The following is a 15,658-nucleotide window of genomic DNA, read 5'->3' as shown; positions in this document are numbered from 1 at the left end:
AGAGAGAGAGAGAGAGAGACAGAGAGAGAGAGACAGAGACAGAGACAGAGAGACAGAGACAGAGAGACAGAGTGCAGATGTCATTTTTCTCTGTTAAGAATGCTCACACCCCAGGACCCAGGAACTCCGTCCCCCAGCATGTGCCCCACGAGAATTCTTGTCCACACAGCTAGGGAAACTATGTATAGGGGCTATTCATTGCAGCCTTACTGCCAACTGCTTAACACTGGAGCCAGCAAAATGTTTCTCAGTAAAAGAATGTTCTCATACATGGTGACAAAGTGGAGTGTGATAGCTGGGGCGGATCTGCTGAGATGGGCTGGACAGCCCTCAGGTAAAACAGCACCAGGCTTTATTCCAGGCACCTGGAAGGGGAAAAACCAGGAATGCTTCCTTTGGGGCTGGGAGGGTGAAAGAAAGGGCCAAAGAGGGTGTCAAGAGGTTAGTTTTCTGATGGTAGACTTGTTTCCTACCAGGAAGGTAAATTCATGTCTGTGTAACACTCAGGTGAGAGAAATCTCATCCTCTCATGTGTTTGTTTGGCACACGTCAGGACTCATCATCTTCTCTGCTTACCTTTGTGTGGCACTGGGGATGGAGCCTAGCCCAGCCCTCAACGCCCTGCCAAGACTTCTCTATTGCTGTTTCTTCTTCCAGTCCCCAGCACCTGGCCCTGACTGGCTCTGCTGCAGGGCTGTGCCTTAGGGCTAGCCTGGGGCCTCTCCTATCATCTCCCAGCACAGAGGGAGGGGGGTCTGACAGGGCTGTGTGATAGAGTGAGCTGGGAGACCAAAGCTGTCCACTGTGAGCAGAAGAGCTAAGGGGGCAGGGGGAGATTACTGACTAGGCAAACCAGGAAAAGGGAGATTAGTAACAGCAGGTAGCTCTCTGCCTCCCCCTCCTTTGACTCCCTAGAAAGCCCAGGGTGGGTCTTTGGGAAAGACAGGGCTGTCTGGCATCCAGAAAGAATGCTTTCACTCAGGACGTGGAGGAGAGCTTACAAAGAGAGTACCAGAGGAAAGCCAGCCAGCCCTGACTTCTGGTTGCTGCCAAGTCACTTTAGACGGTACTAGCACCAGGCAAGATCACTTCGTCACAGACAGCTTAATGAGGCCCCAGGAATTCCAGGCTGGAGCTCCCAGCATTCAGGGAGATCATCCGTGGGGGAGCAAGCCCCTGAGGGAGTTGTCCAACGGCCAAGTACTACATTTGGGAAGCAAGATTTAAAAGAAAACATCATAGTGGCCATTGTAAGTTGCTTGTTTATCTTCCTAACAGGAAGTAGCAAAGCCGCATCCTTCAAATGAGCCTATTACAGAGGGTCAGTGTCTCTGTTGAACCATTCAAATATATTTTGAGATACTGAACTTTTCAACGTGGTTTTAAATACTAGCTCCTAGGCAGCTGGGCAGACAAATAGGAAGGCAGAAGCTGCTATCATTTCTGCCTTTGGTTTAAACTCTGTAATTCCTGGGTATATGGTGTGTTTGTAAGTTTTCCTGATGTATGTCGTCTTCAAGGGGAAAGGAAAATGGCTTTTACTATGTACTTCCTTCTCTGTGTTATGATTAATAAAAAGAAAATAAGATGATAAGATAATAAGATGCCAGGCAACAGATATTATATTATATAAGGCTTATTAAGTGAGTATGGGGAGACGGGGGGTGGGGGGAGGCATACCCCAGAGAGAAAGAGACAGACAGACAGAGACAGAGGAAGAGAGGAGGGGGGGGGAGAAGTGGGTAGAGGGGTCAGAGAGGGAGTAGAGAGACCACGAGGAGGGTCTATTCTTTTATATGGCCCTGGGCAGGGCCAAGCCCCCATGGCAAGTAAGCAATACTATCACAAGCAGGCCGACTGAAGCAGAATGCTAACATTATGTGCCATGCAATACACAGATGCTATCATCTGTTAACTACAGAGCAGCCCCACTAGGCACCAGCTATCGTATCCAGTTTACAGAAGAAAACAACTTAGAGTTTGAGGAGGTGTAGAGATTTGCCTATAGCTGGCGAGCTGAGAAAGGGGCGACCAGAAACACAGGTGGCTGAATGGACGTGTGGAGAGGTTGGTGAAGGAAGATTAATAAATGGGTGGATGGATTAATTGGTCAGGTGAACGGGTGGACAGGGGGGTGGGTAGATGGGTCCATGAATGAATGGATGGGCACATGGATGTGTGGATAGGTAGGTGGGCAGACAGGTTGGATTAATGGATGGACGAGCGGATGGATGTGTGGATAGGTAAATTAACCGACAGATGACTAGAAGGCTGAGTAGGTAAGAGAGTGGGTGTTTGAATGGAAAAATAGTTGAGTAGAAGGCTGGATGGATAGAGACTGACTAACTGGCTAGATGGATATGTGGATAGGTAAACTGAGAGATGGACAGATGGAAGGTTGAATAGCTGAGCAAATGAATGTATAGATAGATTAATAGATGGATGGATGGCTAAGTGGATGTGAATGGAAGTGAACAGATGGGTGTATGGTGGTCAATGGCTAGTTAAAGAGATGGATGGATGGTATTTTTTGAGTTTGGCCCAGGGTCTTGAGCTAAAACTGAAGAAAAAAAAAAAAAAAAAAAAAAAAAAAAAAAAAGAAAGAAAGAAAGAAAGAAAGAAAAAAGAAAAAGAAAAGAAATCACATACAGAGCATGGAGTTTGGTTAAAAAATATGTAGTTTGCTAACCGTACCTCCGTCCCCCAAATTGATCATGAACCGAAACTCTCTGGAAATGATCCAGTATCAGGACCATCCAAGTTGGCAAGGCTCAATTCAAGCTATTCCACTCTGGGGTGGGGGTGGAGAGAGCGCTTATAGACACCACAGGGCACAGGCAGCTAGGATCATGAACTGCATGAGGAAGGCAAGACTGCAGCTGTGGAAGACGGTGTCCTGTGGCTGGGAGTTACCTTGTCAGCCCAAAGCATCTCCTACTGTTCCATTTTCCCCAAGAACCCAGAGCACAGTAGTGCGCATGTGCGGCTGCTTCTAAGATGGCTAAAGCTGCCAGGTTTTCAATCCTGAACCCCTGATGAGAGATAGAGATCAGGCCATTCAGGGAGTTTATTTGGAGCTTCAAGGCTTACTGTTTATAGTCCTTTACAGGAGTAGGCTTGCCTTCCCAGAATACCCACATAATGACACCATCTCAGGGGTAGGTTCAGCCATGGGCAGCGAGAGACAAGGGAGAAGTGGAGAGTATCATCTTAGCTATAGCTTCAGCTTGGAGGGAACGGCACTATGATTGCTCTTCCCTTCTTCCTTCTATCCCTCTGTCCATCCCCTCCTTCCTTCTTTTTCTTTCTTCATGTACCAACAGTGGGCCAATACAAACAAACCCTGATAAATATAACCCACGAGCTGCACTCCAGGAGTGCAAGGATGGTACCTGTGGGCTAAGGGATATTAGAGATCTTATTCTGCCAATAGCAGACAAAGACAGTTCTGTAGAAGAGAAGAGTGGACGCGTCAGGGAGGCTAAAGTGGTCTTTCAGTGGGCAGAGGGTTCTCCATGATAAAGCTGAGCCTGCCTTGGGGTGGGGAGCCATCGCAGGGCGTCAAGGTGTGTGACTGTGATACGACCCGCGATTCCCACTGCTCAGCCTGGTGCTGGAGTTGAGCCAGGATTGTAGGGGGGACCAGGGCAGGGTGAGCAAGAATGCAACAGTATGAGATGGGTGAGAGGTGTAGGGGCCCAGGGACAGCAGGTCAGAGGACATAGCATGGAAGAAGGACAGTGTGCTGACTGTGTGACCCCTAGTTCCCATGCCTGACTCTCTGAATTGGGGCTGCCCCACATCCTGCTTAAAGCAGGTGGCCAGCTCTGGGAACCCATTCCCGGTGAGCAGAGTAACTGTGCTGAAACCATTACAATGCAAGAAGCCCAGCCTAGCTTTGGACAGGCCACATGGAGAATCGAGTCAGAACCACTCACGTGACTGAGAGTGAGGCCACCTGGATGTGCATCCCCCAGCAATACCAGAGAAAGCAGAAAGCGATGTCCTGTCAAGCACGCTCACAGCGCATCAGAAGGCAGCAGAGACAAGCATTGGGACAGTGCTGTCAGCAGCACTTAACTGAAACAAGGCTATACCACCGTGCTCCAGACTAACACTGCCTTGCCCTGACCATGGGCCTGCATGAAATTGTAGGTGTGTATCTTAGAATTCAGAGCGATGCTGAGCCTCTATTCATCATTATTTCTGCCTTAAGCAGCAGGGGAAGGGTAGTGGAAGGGGAAATGGTTTGCACAGAATCACATAGCTATTCAGAGTCTGAGTTCACACTGAGATCTAGCACATTTGATGCTCTTAAGGATCTTATGAGACACATTTTGCAGGGAGAGGGGACATCAGTAGGTGATGAATTTGGTACTCTGGGGCTACAGCAAGCAGTGTGTGGTGGGGCCCTTAGACAGAGTCATCCCCCAGGAGAGCTGGAGTTGGTCTGACATGCAGGCCACAGAGGCTCATTGTTTCTGAGTCATGGCTTTATCCTGTCAGCCCTGGTAGTTTATAGAAGATGTCCCTGACAGAGACACCCCAGGCAGCTTATTGTAAGTCATGCCTCTGGGGGCACGGACACCTGACACATGACTATTCTGATTAATTTCCCCTGCAACCCTAGGATGGTAACTGGTCCTCATACTGGTTCTAAGGATACAAACACACGGGCTAAGGGAGACTGCTCAAGATCTGAAGCGATGGGCTACTCTCAGTGAGCACCCACCTCCTCTTTCCTTATGGGAAAGGCCATCCTGGGTCTGGCACCTCCTATCCCTTACCCTCTCTCCTGTGATTTTCCATCTGTGGAAGGAGTGTGACTTCAATTCAATGGCACACATTGTACATATACATGCCACATACACGCAAGCACGCGCGCACACACACACACACACACACACACACATCTTGAAGGTGGAAAGGCTGGCTAAATTTGGTTAAATCTGTTAACCAGAATCCCTCACCCCAGAGTACTTCCGTCAACAGCATACAATTCACTTAACCCGCTGCTCAGGGTCAATCTTGTTTTCAACCCACTCTGACTTAGAAAAGTAGGGGGTCACACTTTCTGTCTGAAGCAAGCCTCATTCAGCTTAACGCTCCAAACATACAGAACAGAAAGCCACGGAGTCTATCAGGACTAATGTGCACTTCCCCTTCTCTCTCTCTCTCTCTCTCTATATATATATATATATATATGTGTGTGTGTGTGTGTGTGTGTGTGTGTGTGTGTGTGTATACATATATATATAATATATATATATATATATATATATATATATATATTATATATATATATTACATATACAGTTCTCTGCCGGCATGTACATCTGCAGGCCAGAGGGGGGCATCAGATCATATTATGGATGGTTGTGAGCTGCCATGTGGTTGCTGGGAGTTGAACGCAGGACCTCTGGAAGTAACCACTGAGCCATCTCTCCAGCCCTTCCCTTTCTCTTAATAATATTTAATTCTGATTTTTTTTCTTCTTCCAGCTTTTTGGAAGCTAGGGGGAAATTAAAAGTTTGCCCTTGGTAGCATGAAGATCCTGACTCAGTCTTGTGTTTATGTCACGGTTCCTGATTTTGCATTTTAACTTTTATCTCCCTTTCCTCACCATTTTATGATGAATGTTTTTAGTAGAAGGGGTTCCAAACCTTTTGGGGGTGGACACAGGAATACAGTGACTACGTAATGCACTGTTAGTCTTCCCTTACTTTAAACTAGCTATTTTTCTCTTCCGGCAGGGGCCTAGGTTCCGGTGACACAGTTCAGTGCACCAACAAGGACAGAGTGATGGTAAACACTGGACCTTCTATGGCGTGCCCCTCTCTAGGAAATGGTGGTGAACATGGATATCAGCCAGCGCGTCACGTGTCATGCCTTCTGTGGCAAGACCAGGATGAAGAGGGCAAGCTGTGTGCATCGAACACCGCAGTTCCTGTACAAAAGCGGTGGCTGTCAGGGCTGGACCTACAACATCACCATTTCAGCTGTCACTGTCAAGCCACCACAGGGATGAAGGAACAGGAAGATCAGTAGAAACACTATTATTTGAGGCACCCCAAGCATGCAATAAATGGGTTTATTTATATAATGATGAAACATGATTAAAAATGAGTATGGTTTCTCATACTTGTAATCACAGCACTTGGGGGATGGAGGCAGGAGAATCAGAAGTTCAAGGTCATCCTCAGGAAAATAAGTTCAAGGCCAGCCTGGGATACATGAGGCCCAGGGTTATCACATGGGACAGCCAGGGCTATTACACAGAGAAACTCTGTTTCAAGAAACCAAAAAATAAAAAAAAATAAACCCAGAAAAATGTGTAACAAACATAAAAAGTATATGAATGGGTTTCTATGTACCCCTTCAATATATATAGTGTATAAGGTTTAAATTAAACTAAACTTTATTTGTTTTTTTTAATTAAACTTACTTTCAAGATAGTGTCTCACTATGTAGCTCAAGCTTGTCTTGGATTTTCTATGTAGCCTAGGATGGCTTCTACTTGGAGATTCTCCTGCCTCAGTCTCCCAAAGCACCAGCCACGTACACTTAACTCAAGTTAAACACAATCACTTCCCCCAAACTTTGGGTCCTTTATAGCAAAACAAAACAAAACAAAACAAAAAAAGAAGAAAAACGAAAAAAAGTTCAAACTCTTGGCTTTTAAAATTGACAGATATGGTGATGTGTAGGCATACTACTGAGCGATGGTGCCCCAGAACATTTCTCTCCCTCTCTCTTTCTCTTTCTCTCCCTGACTCCTTCTGGACCCAGAGCCTTGCTTGCTTGGCTCATGCTTGACCACGGACCGAGCTACATTCCAGCCTCCATCACAATGTTTCAGACTATAACTTAGCACCCAAATGTACTAGGAACAAGGAGTCTGTAAGCTGTGAGTAAGGAACAGACAGCAGGTAGACTGCCATCTACAAATATCTACAAATGTAGCATGGAGTCAGCCAGGACAAGGTTGACACGAGAGAGGGTGTGCCTACATTCTAATAAACCTGTGCAAAGACAGGTGGCAAGCTAGATCTGGCCTGGAGTCAGTCCTTCATGGTGTTTTAAAAGAATTGTAGAGTATTTGAGAAATTGTTTCATCTTAAATCAGGAAGTTCTTGGCTTAGAAATATCCTATCTCCAAGATGATGGAAACGCTATCCAAGATGTCCATGTACCGCTGGCCACCATCTGGAGAGAAGCAGCTGTGAAAACTGCCTTGGGGAGGGGCAGTCTGCTCTGGAGAGCGGATGGCCTTTCAGAGTCGGGCAGACCCTGAGAGCAGGCTGTGAGCTCTGCCAGGGAAGGCTCATTCTTGGCACAGCTGTAGTGCCCACTCCCAGGGACGGGACATGGGGGCGGGGTGGGTGCCGGAGGAGCTGGCCCAGCTATATTCACCAGCCATGGCCAAAGGCTCTCTAGTTGTAGTGGACAATGGGCATAGAAAGATTGTCTGCAGCTCCAAGTTCCCACATAGAAAGACAAGGGGACCGGTTGCCGAGAAATTTCCTGGGGGACATTGTTTTGCTGTTCCTGTGGCCTGAAGCCACTGAAGTCGGCCAGGCCGCTAAGGGAGGGATTTACAAAGCCCATTGTCCTTTTCCTAAGTCTCACCCTCACCCACTTCTGCCCCCCACCACCTGCTATTCCTGCATTTCTCTCTTTCCTTCCCCACTCTGAGGACAAATGCTGCTTGAGAGGGCTGGGTTTAGCCTCAGCTCCAGACACTCAGCATGTCTCCATGAGTCTGGCTATATCAGGCATTTCTGTGTACTTGACCGGTAGGAGGTGGTCTGGGCAGCGGTCACACAGTGGCCTGTGTGCTTCAGTAATCAAAGTGACACATTATGAGCACCTACTGGGTGCTAAATACTGTTCCGAAATTTCTGCCTGTGTGAACTCATTAATTCCCATAAGAACCCTACTGTAATCTGTAGGCTTTGAACTCTTTGAAACCTACTTTATTTGGTTTTTTTTGGTTTTTTGTTTTTTGTTTTTAATGCTTATACCTCCCTTCCAATCCACATACCCTAGGTAGGAGAGAAATGATATTAATAGGAACAGGACAAGTAGACCTCTTTAGACTCAGTTCCTTGGAGCAGTTGCACTGGCATAGTCGGCAATATTCCAACAGACCAGCAAACCAGCAATTCAGTGAAGGTGATTGCAACCACAGCCACTGGAACCCAGAACCTTAAAGCTTCCCTGCAGCGGTTCTCTCTAGGATCATCTTGAAGCGGAGTGACGAACAGCCAAGATCAAAAAGCTCTGCCTCTTGTTTTGGTCATATATTTATGTTTTGGACCATATATATGACCGCTCAGATTCTGTACCAGGATGTTTATCAGCTGGCAAAGACCATGTCCCTACAAGAGCAGTTCCTTTTCCGGTAGACAAACATCACTTGTTCTCTCACAGGTCTGTTTTCAGCGGAAAAACACCGCACACCCTTACACAAGTCTGTTTCACATCCCACACTTAGGATCAAAACAAAAACATGTTTACATCCACTACAGTAATCCTAATTTATAGTTTTGGTTTTTGTTTGTGTTTTTCTGAGACAGGGTTTCTCTGTGTAGCCTTGGCTGTCCTAGACTGGCTTTATAGGCCAGGCTGGCCTTGAACTCACACCAATCTGCCTGCCTCTGCCTCCTGAGTGCTGGCATTACAGGCGTGTGCCACCACACCTGGTGTAACCCTAACTTATAAATGGGGAGATCAGACACAAAGTGGTCGAATGGCTGACTGCCCCCGCTCACTTTTAGTATCTGTGATCCTCACTCAGCTCAGCCTTCTGTGGACCGAGACCGCCCTAGCAGCATGCGTCTGCCTTTAGGGATGGAGACTATTCTGCAGTTGTCAGGACACCCTACACCGTTCACGGCTCCAGCAGCACTCCCAGGACAGGCACAGAAGATGAGATGCTTCATTGTAAGTTAGTCCCACCTGGTGTCAGAACCACTTATCAGGGTCCTCGTATTGCAAACTAGGGTGTTGCTAGTATGCCTTGCTGCTGACGCTACAGGAGGACTCTCGGGAACCACATGAGTCTCTGCCACGGGCGAGCCCAGAGGTTGGTGCCTTACCTACCACACAGGCCACTGGAGGGGAAACACTGACACCAGGGCCATCGACAGGGCAGGGCACTGGGCATATTTTCAAGGCGGCTGGTATGCACTGCTGTAACAAGCACCCCACCCCCAACCTTATTGGCTTCATCCCGGAAAGACACTTCCTGCTCAGGTCACCATCTCTTATGAGTCACTACATGGAGAGAAGGAATAGTACCGCCCCATGCAGTCACTCGGAATTCAGGCTCCTTCCGGGGACCTCAGTGTCCCTTTCTGGGTCCCTGGGGGAGGGGGCGGGGCTCTGGGAGGGCCGTCAGGGACCAGCACTGGCAGTGATGATGAAAGTTCAGGTGAGCACCGGTGCATAGGGAAGTTGGACACCTGCTGCCCAAGCATATGGTTTGAAACCATTTTGCCCTGACCGAAGCTGACCGAAGCCAAAGTTAAAATCTAGTTGTCTCTTTACCTGAAGAGTGAATGGGACAGAAGATCCTAGGGATGTGAGTGCTGACGAAGGAAGTTGATTAATGTGCAGAGCCCAGTAACCTTTGCTTTCTTAGCAGAACAGTGGACATAGTAAAGGATGGAGGAGGGAGGAGGACAAGGCTGAGAAAAACAGCTCTTGGCATACTGTGCTCTCTGCTGCCACCTGCTGGCCGAAGAAGAAAACACGGTGCAGCTTTCCAGCTTTTCTCTAGGCCAGTTAGTCTGATGCTCAGCAGACTGCCGGGCAGATGTTGCCTTCTGCTGTGTCATCAGAGCACAGACACCGCAGGGTGAAGGATCTATCTCCTGGGGTTTTTCTGTAGTGATTTCTCAAGTGTGTGTCCTGCTTCCTGGGGGCTACCTTAACACTCTACTCACTTTGGAAGTTGGGAATGGTGGACAAGAAATTAGGTCCTTCCCAAGCCATCCTTGGTACTGGCAGTGGTACCTCAGCACAGAACACCAGCTTCCTCACTGGGACAGGGTTGCTAGAACTCTCCAGCTGACCTCCCTGCTAGGACAAGGCTTGTAAGTGCTCAGGGTCCCTCGCCCACACTAGTTCCACTGTCCAGCCACCCTGTTAATCAGCATCATCAGGGTAGGTTCGCTAAGCATTCAAGGCCTCACTTGGCACAGTCTGTTCATCCTGTAACCCTCCTGAGTACCAAACTCAAGAAGCATTCTCACTCCAGACTGTGGACCTGTGGGGTGGTGTGAAATCAGTTCTCCAGAACTTGAAATAAAAGTGAAATCGACAGACAGAGGGGGGAGGGAAGGGGGAAAAGGGGAGGGGGGAGGGAGGAAGGGGGAGGGGGGAGAGAGGAAGGGGGAGTGGAAAGGGGGAGGGGGGAGGGGGAGGGGGAAGGGGGAGGGTAGAGGGAGAGTAGGTTGGAGGGCACTGAACACCCTTGACAGTGTGTGTGTCTGTGTCTTGGTATACAGGTAGTGTTTATTTCTTATAAACAACAATATGAAAATATTGTGTTGGTATGTTTGGTTGTTTCCAGAAAGGAACTCTTTGTGTAAATCAGTCCTCAGATTTTTTTTCTTCCACCCCAACTCTCCTAGCTGACCAGTCCTTTTTCTGCCTGTAAAAAAACTTCCCCAGTCTTTGCCAAACCACTCAAAATTATAAGAAGGCAAACCCACCACCTATAGCCACAAAAGGCCCTCTATAGGGGAATCCAAGGACACTGGCTGGTGACGGGTATCTCATTTGCATATCCAAGAGGACCACTTAAGTGGCCCCTCACAGGACAAAGATCAGCTTCTCTGGGCTTACTGGAAGAAAGGTGCCTGCTGCTCTCCACATTCCTGTAGTGCAGACCCCCACAGAAGGCTGCTTCTTGGACACATCTGGGGGACTCTTCTTTGCTTCTCCCACATTCTTCCGGCTACAATTACTATGGAAAACTATTCTGTACCAGGCATGGGAACTCTCAGACCAGAGGCCCTGCTGGAGCTCCTGAGCACTGCAGGTGACAAGAGCGCGGGAAACTCATCTCCCTGTCAGTGGCTGACCACAGATCCCTGACTCCCTTGACCCCACAAGCTCCAGTTTGGCCATAGGAACTTTATTAAAGGCCTGAATTTTCAGTGTTCCAGGCTGCTCCATCTCTCCCCCACAGGGGCAATGTGGGTACTGTCATTTGAATATGTTGTCCAAAGGTTCAACTGCTGGAAATGTATTCCCCAAATGTATATGCTGTGTGTGCCTGGAGGTAGAATTTGGGAGATCATTAGAATGAGATGGGGTTGTGAGGGCAGGACCCCGGGATGGCATTAGTGACTTTATAAGACAAGGAAGAAGGGCCAGGAAGATGGCTCAGTCAATCAAGTGCTTGCTGTGCAAGGCTTGGACCTGAGTTCAATCCTCAGAAGCCACATAAAATCCAGGCACAGTGCTCATTCCAGCACTAGGAAGGATGGGGTAGGAGGGCTCGGGGCTTGCAGGCCAGCAGCCAAGCTATCCGAATCCATGAGCTTCAGGTACAGTGTCAGAAAATAAGGCGGGAAGCAAATAAGACATCTAATGTCACCCTGCACACAGGCATGGCACACATGTGTGCACACATGTACAAAAGCATGAAATGGAAGAACAACACAGGCTAGAGCTAGCATACCTCCTCTGTCCTGCTGAGATGCCGTTACCATGTAGGATGCTGCGTGGCATGCTGTGAGGCTCTCTCCAGAAGCCGAGCACATGCTGCACGCACAGCTATGCGCCCCTGTCAGCCACTCTTCTTGGTCATCAACTTGACTATATCTGGAATTGACTAAAACCCTTAACTGGAGGGCACCCCTGCAAAGGACTTCTTTTTAATTTGAAGTAAGAAGATCAGCTTCTAATCCAGATCTTTGAGGTGGGAAGACACCTTCAAATGCAGATCTTTTGAGCTGGAAAGCCCACCTCTAACATGGGCCATGCCTTCTGTGGAAGCCTATGGAAGGACATGGAAGAAGGAGGCTTTTGCTCTTTGCACACTTGCTCTTGCCTTGCTAGCACATCCACAGCTTCACTGGCGTTAGAGTTGCCTTCTTCAGTGTTCCGGTGTATACTGAAGACCAGCTGAGACATCCAGCCTCGAGGACTGAGAAACTACTGGGTTCTTGGACTTTCCAGTCATAGTCAGCCATTGTTGGACTAGCTGTACCACAGCCTGTAAGTCATTCTAATAAAACAGAGAGAGAGAGAGAGAGAGAGAGAGAGAGAGAGAGAGAGAGAGAGAGAGAGGAGAGGAGAGCGGAGGGAGAGGAGGAGAGAGGAGGAGAGAGAGAGATAGAGAGGGGAGAGGAGGAGAGAAGAGAGAGAGAGAGGGAGAGAGAGAGAGAGAGAAAAGAAGAGGAAGAAGGAGGAGGAGGAGGGAAACAGAGACACACACACACACACACACACACACACACACACACACACACACACACAGATTCTTCACTCTATGAGTTCTTTTACTCCACAGAACCCTGACAAACACATCTACTTAGTCTCCCTGACTGCACAACCGAGAGCTAAAGAGATGCTGTTGCTCACCGGATGGCACTCAGTTACAGCAGCGTCCTGAAGGGACTCCAGCCAGCAGGAGTGTGGCAAGCATGGCTCTGGCAGGTTTTGCCCTTCTCCCCCATTCCCTCTGCCTTGTTAAAAAAAAAAAAAAAAAAACCGTTAGATTACATTCCTAAAGCTAGCCACCAAGGTCTAGTCCCTTATTTGGCCACTTCCTCCTCCTGGGGCTGACTACCAAGATCCAGCTATTGAAGTATTCAAGTGCAGCAATCAGAAGCCGCCTGTGGCTCACCTAGTTAACTTACCCAATTAAAACTAAGCCCCTCATCCTAACACAGGGTTTCCCATTTTACCTTTAAAAGCTGCCATTTTCCTATGGGCCACGTGTGTCCCCTCTCTATCCAGAAGCAGTCCCTTTGTCCTTTGAGACAAATATCCCTGGCCTCTCCCTTGTTCTTTCCCCCTTCTCCCTTGACCTCTATTTCCTGTCTTCATCTCTTATTCCCTGCCCTCTGTCTCTGGGGCAAATAAATCTCCTTTGTGCTGAGAACTTGGCCTTGGGGGTCTGAGCCCAGACTTCTCCTTTCACTTCCAGAGCAGAGTAAAGGAGGCTCTCACATCTACTGACCGCCTGCTTCGTGCTAGGCACTGCTCTTTTTTGTGGGTGAGGGTTCAAGGCAAGGTTTCTCTGTACAACAAAAGCCCTGGCTGTTCCTGGACTCACTTTGTAGACCAGGCTGGCCTCGAACTCACAGAGATCCATCTGCCTCTGCCTCCCAAGTGCTGGGATTAAAGGCGTGCGCCACCATGCCTGGCCCATCTGCAGCTCACAATAGGGCTTACAGACAATGTTGGTCAGTGAGGAGCAGGGCAATGGGTGGTTATATACTCATTGAACACAACTAGGAAACAGCAGGTACCCTCTTGGGCCTCTTAGATGCCAGTATTTCTACCCCTCCCCCGAACCACAGGGTCTCAAGAACAATCCCATAAGCCTCAGGATGGTGCTGCAGCACGGCATGGAGGGAAAAGAGGAGTGCCAGGAAGCTGGACCCACTAAGGGAGAACATCAGGAAGAGAGCCTAGGGCTTTTCAGCTTCGGGACCTGGATGTGTGGTGAGGAGGTCAAAAGTCAGCACAACTGGTTTCTGAGGCAAAGTGCACTGTTGAGAGCAGAAGCCATCCCAAGTGCACTGCAGTACAGAGGGGCTGCTGTAATGGCTTCCCACACACCGCATGTCTTAAAACAACAGACACCCTGTCAGAGTTCTGAAGAGCGGAGCTCTGCAAGATGCCAGCAAGGCCTGCTGCCTCTGAGTCTCTAGGGAAGGCCCCTCCTTGCACGCCCCAGCTTCTAGTGGCTTCCTGCCTTCCTTAACATCCTTTGCTTTGTAGGCCACAGTTCTCTTTCTCTACCCTAAAAAGGCTTCTGTGTGTCTCTGTCCTCCCACTTCCCTCCAAGGATAACAGGTACTGGATTTAGGGCCTGCTCAGCTTGGATTCAGTTTAGCTAGCTGCATAGGTAAGCATCCTACTTCCAGATAAAGTCAGACCAAGGCGCCCCCTGGATTCTGGAGGACACTACTCTGCCTGGGACAGCAATCTCCCTCCTTTTGCAGCTGTGGGGGGGGCCCAAGTCCACTTGTTCTAAAGTCAGCAGGGATGTTGGGTGCCGGGTTGAAGAAGGTCCCAATCTGCTGTCTTTCTGGAACTTTGCTCTCAATTCCCCACATTCTCATGTTCCAGAATAATGATTTTCTCTCCAAATACATTGAACTACTAGTATTTTTTCTTTTTTTTTTTTTTTAAAGATTTATTTATTTATTATGTATACAGTGCACATCAGATCACATTATAGATAGTTGTGAGCCACCATGTGGTTGCTGGGAATTGAACTCATGACCTCTGGAAGAGCAGTCAGTGCTCTTAACTGCTGAGCCATCTCTCCAGCTCTAGTTTTTTTTTTTTTTTTTTTTTTATTACAATCATTTACACCTGGGCATGTGCTGCAGGCGCTGCTTGGACTTGGTTGAGGAACACATGGTTAGAAAGGGACTTTCCCAGTGGGGGTCCATACTTGTATAGATAAAAATCCTTTGTTTCAAAATGGACATCTCATGAAACCAAACAAGATATGTCTGCAGGCCAAAATCAGACTCAGGCAGTGAGCCCTGGGACACAGCTCAGCGTGTAGCCTAAGAGCTATGCTCCATTTTCGGTCTCGTTTGTCTCCTCCCATATCTTCTCTTTCCATACTTCAATGATTGCTCCTTCGCTGAGGCAAATACCTTTTAGAGGCCACGCCCTAGGCTCTGAGAGTACTGATTGGGTCCCCTCCTTGCAGAGCCCACAGATGGACTTGAGGCTTGTGTTGTTCTGAGATCTACTTTCCAAACTCCCAAGCCACAGGGACCATTCACAATCTACTGTCAACAGATTCTGTTCCAGCTGGACTAGGTGGGGGCCTCAGGATCAGTATTTCCAACAAGCTCCCTGGCTATGGATGGCGACCGAACTGATCCACTGAGCACACACAGAGGAAGGATCTAAAGGGCAGCCTGGTCTATGAGTGCCTGGATGAAAGCTTCCTCAATGGAGGACCCTGAACTTGGACTTGGATCCCCAAGGTAACCTGCGTCATTCATTCAACCCCTATCTTCTAATCCTCTGCCACCTTCCTCAAGTTCTAAATTTATCTAGGGTTTTATATACATCTTCGTTTTGCCCTGGCATGGACCACACCCCCTCTGTATACCGATCTCCAGATTTGGCACACGGTCACTGCTGAGGGGTTTGACCAAACTCCTTCCTATTCCAAGCTTGTGGAGTTTATCATGAGCCAGGGTTTCTGTTGGCCCCCTGCTAAGAGTGGTACCCAGGTGGAGGGAGGGGTCTCACCTGGACTGGAGCCTGACATTGTACTTAGTTATGGAGCTTTGACATAGTGACTGCTCTGTGCCTCAGTTTCCACATCTACAAAGCACAAGTATGCTGTCATTCGCTGCAGTGTCAGGATACATAGTCTGTGCTTGTGTGGCTGTGCAACTCACTGTGTGATGATGAGAGCAGGGTAACTGCAGGCCAT

General features: G+C 48.4%; 1 protein-coding gene across 2 annotated transcripts in view; it reads right to left on the bottom strand.

Annotated features, from left to right (window-relative positions):
* Positions 1-15,658, bottom strand: part of Arhgap22 (Rho GTPase activating protein 22) — a 163,573-nt gene that overhangs the window by 59,211 nt on the left and 88,704 nt on the right. The window lies entirely within an intron of this gene.

Source organism: Acomys russatus, chromosome 3 (assembly GCF_903995435.1).
Source record: "Acomys russatus chromosome 3, mAcoRus1.1, whole genome shotgun sequence".
NCBI lineage: Eukaryota > Metazoa > Chordata > Mammalia > Rodentia > Muridae > Acomys > Acomys russatus.
Note: the sequence above shows the minus strand (reverse complement) of the source record. Positions and strands in the feature narration are given on the sequence as shown.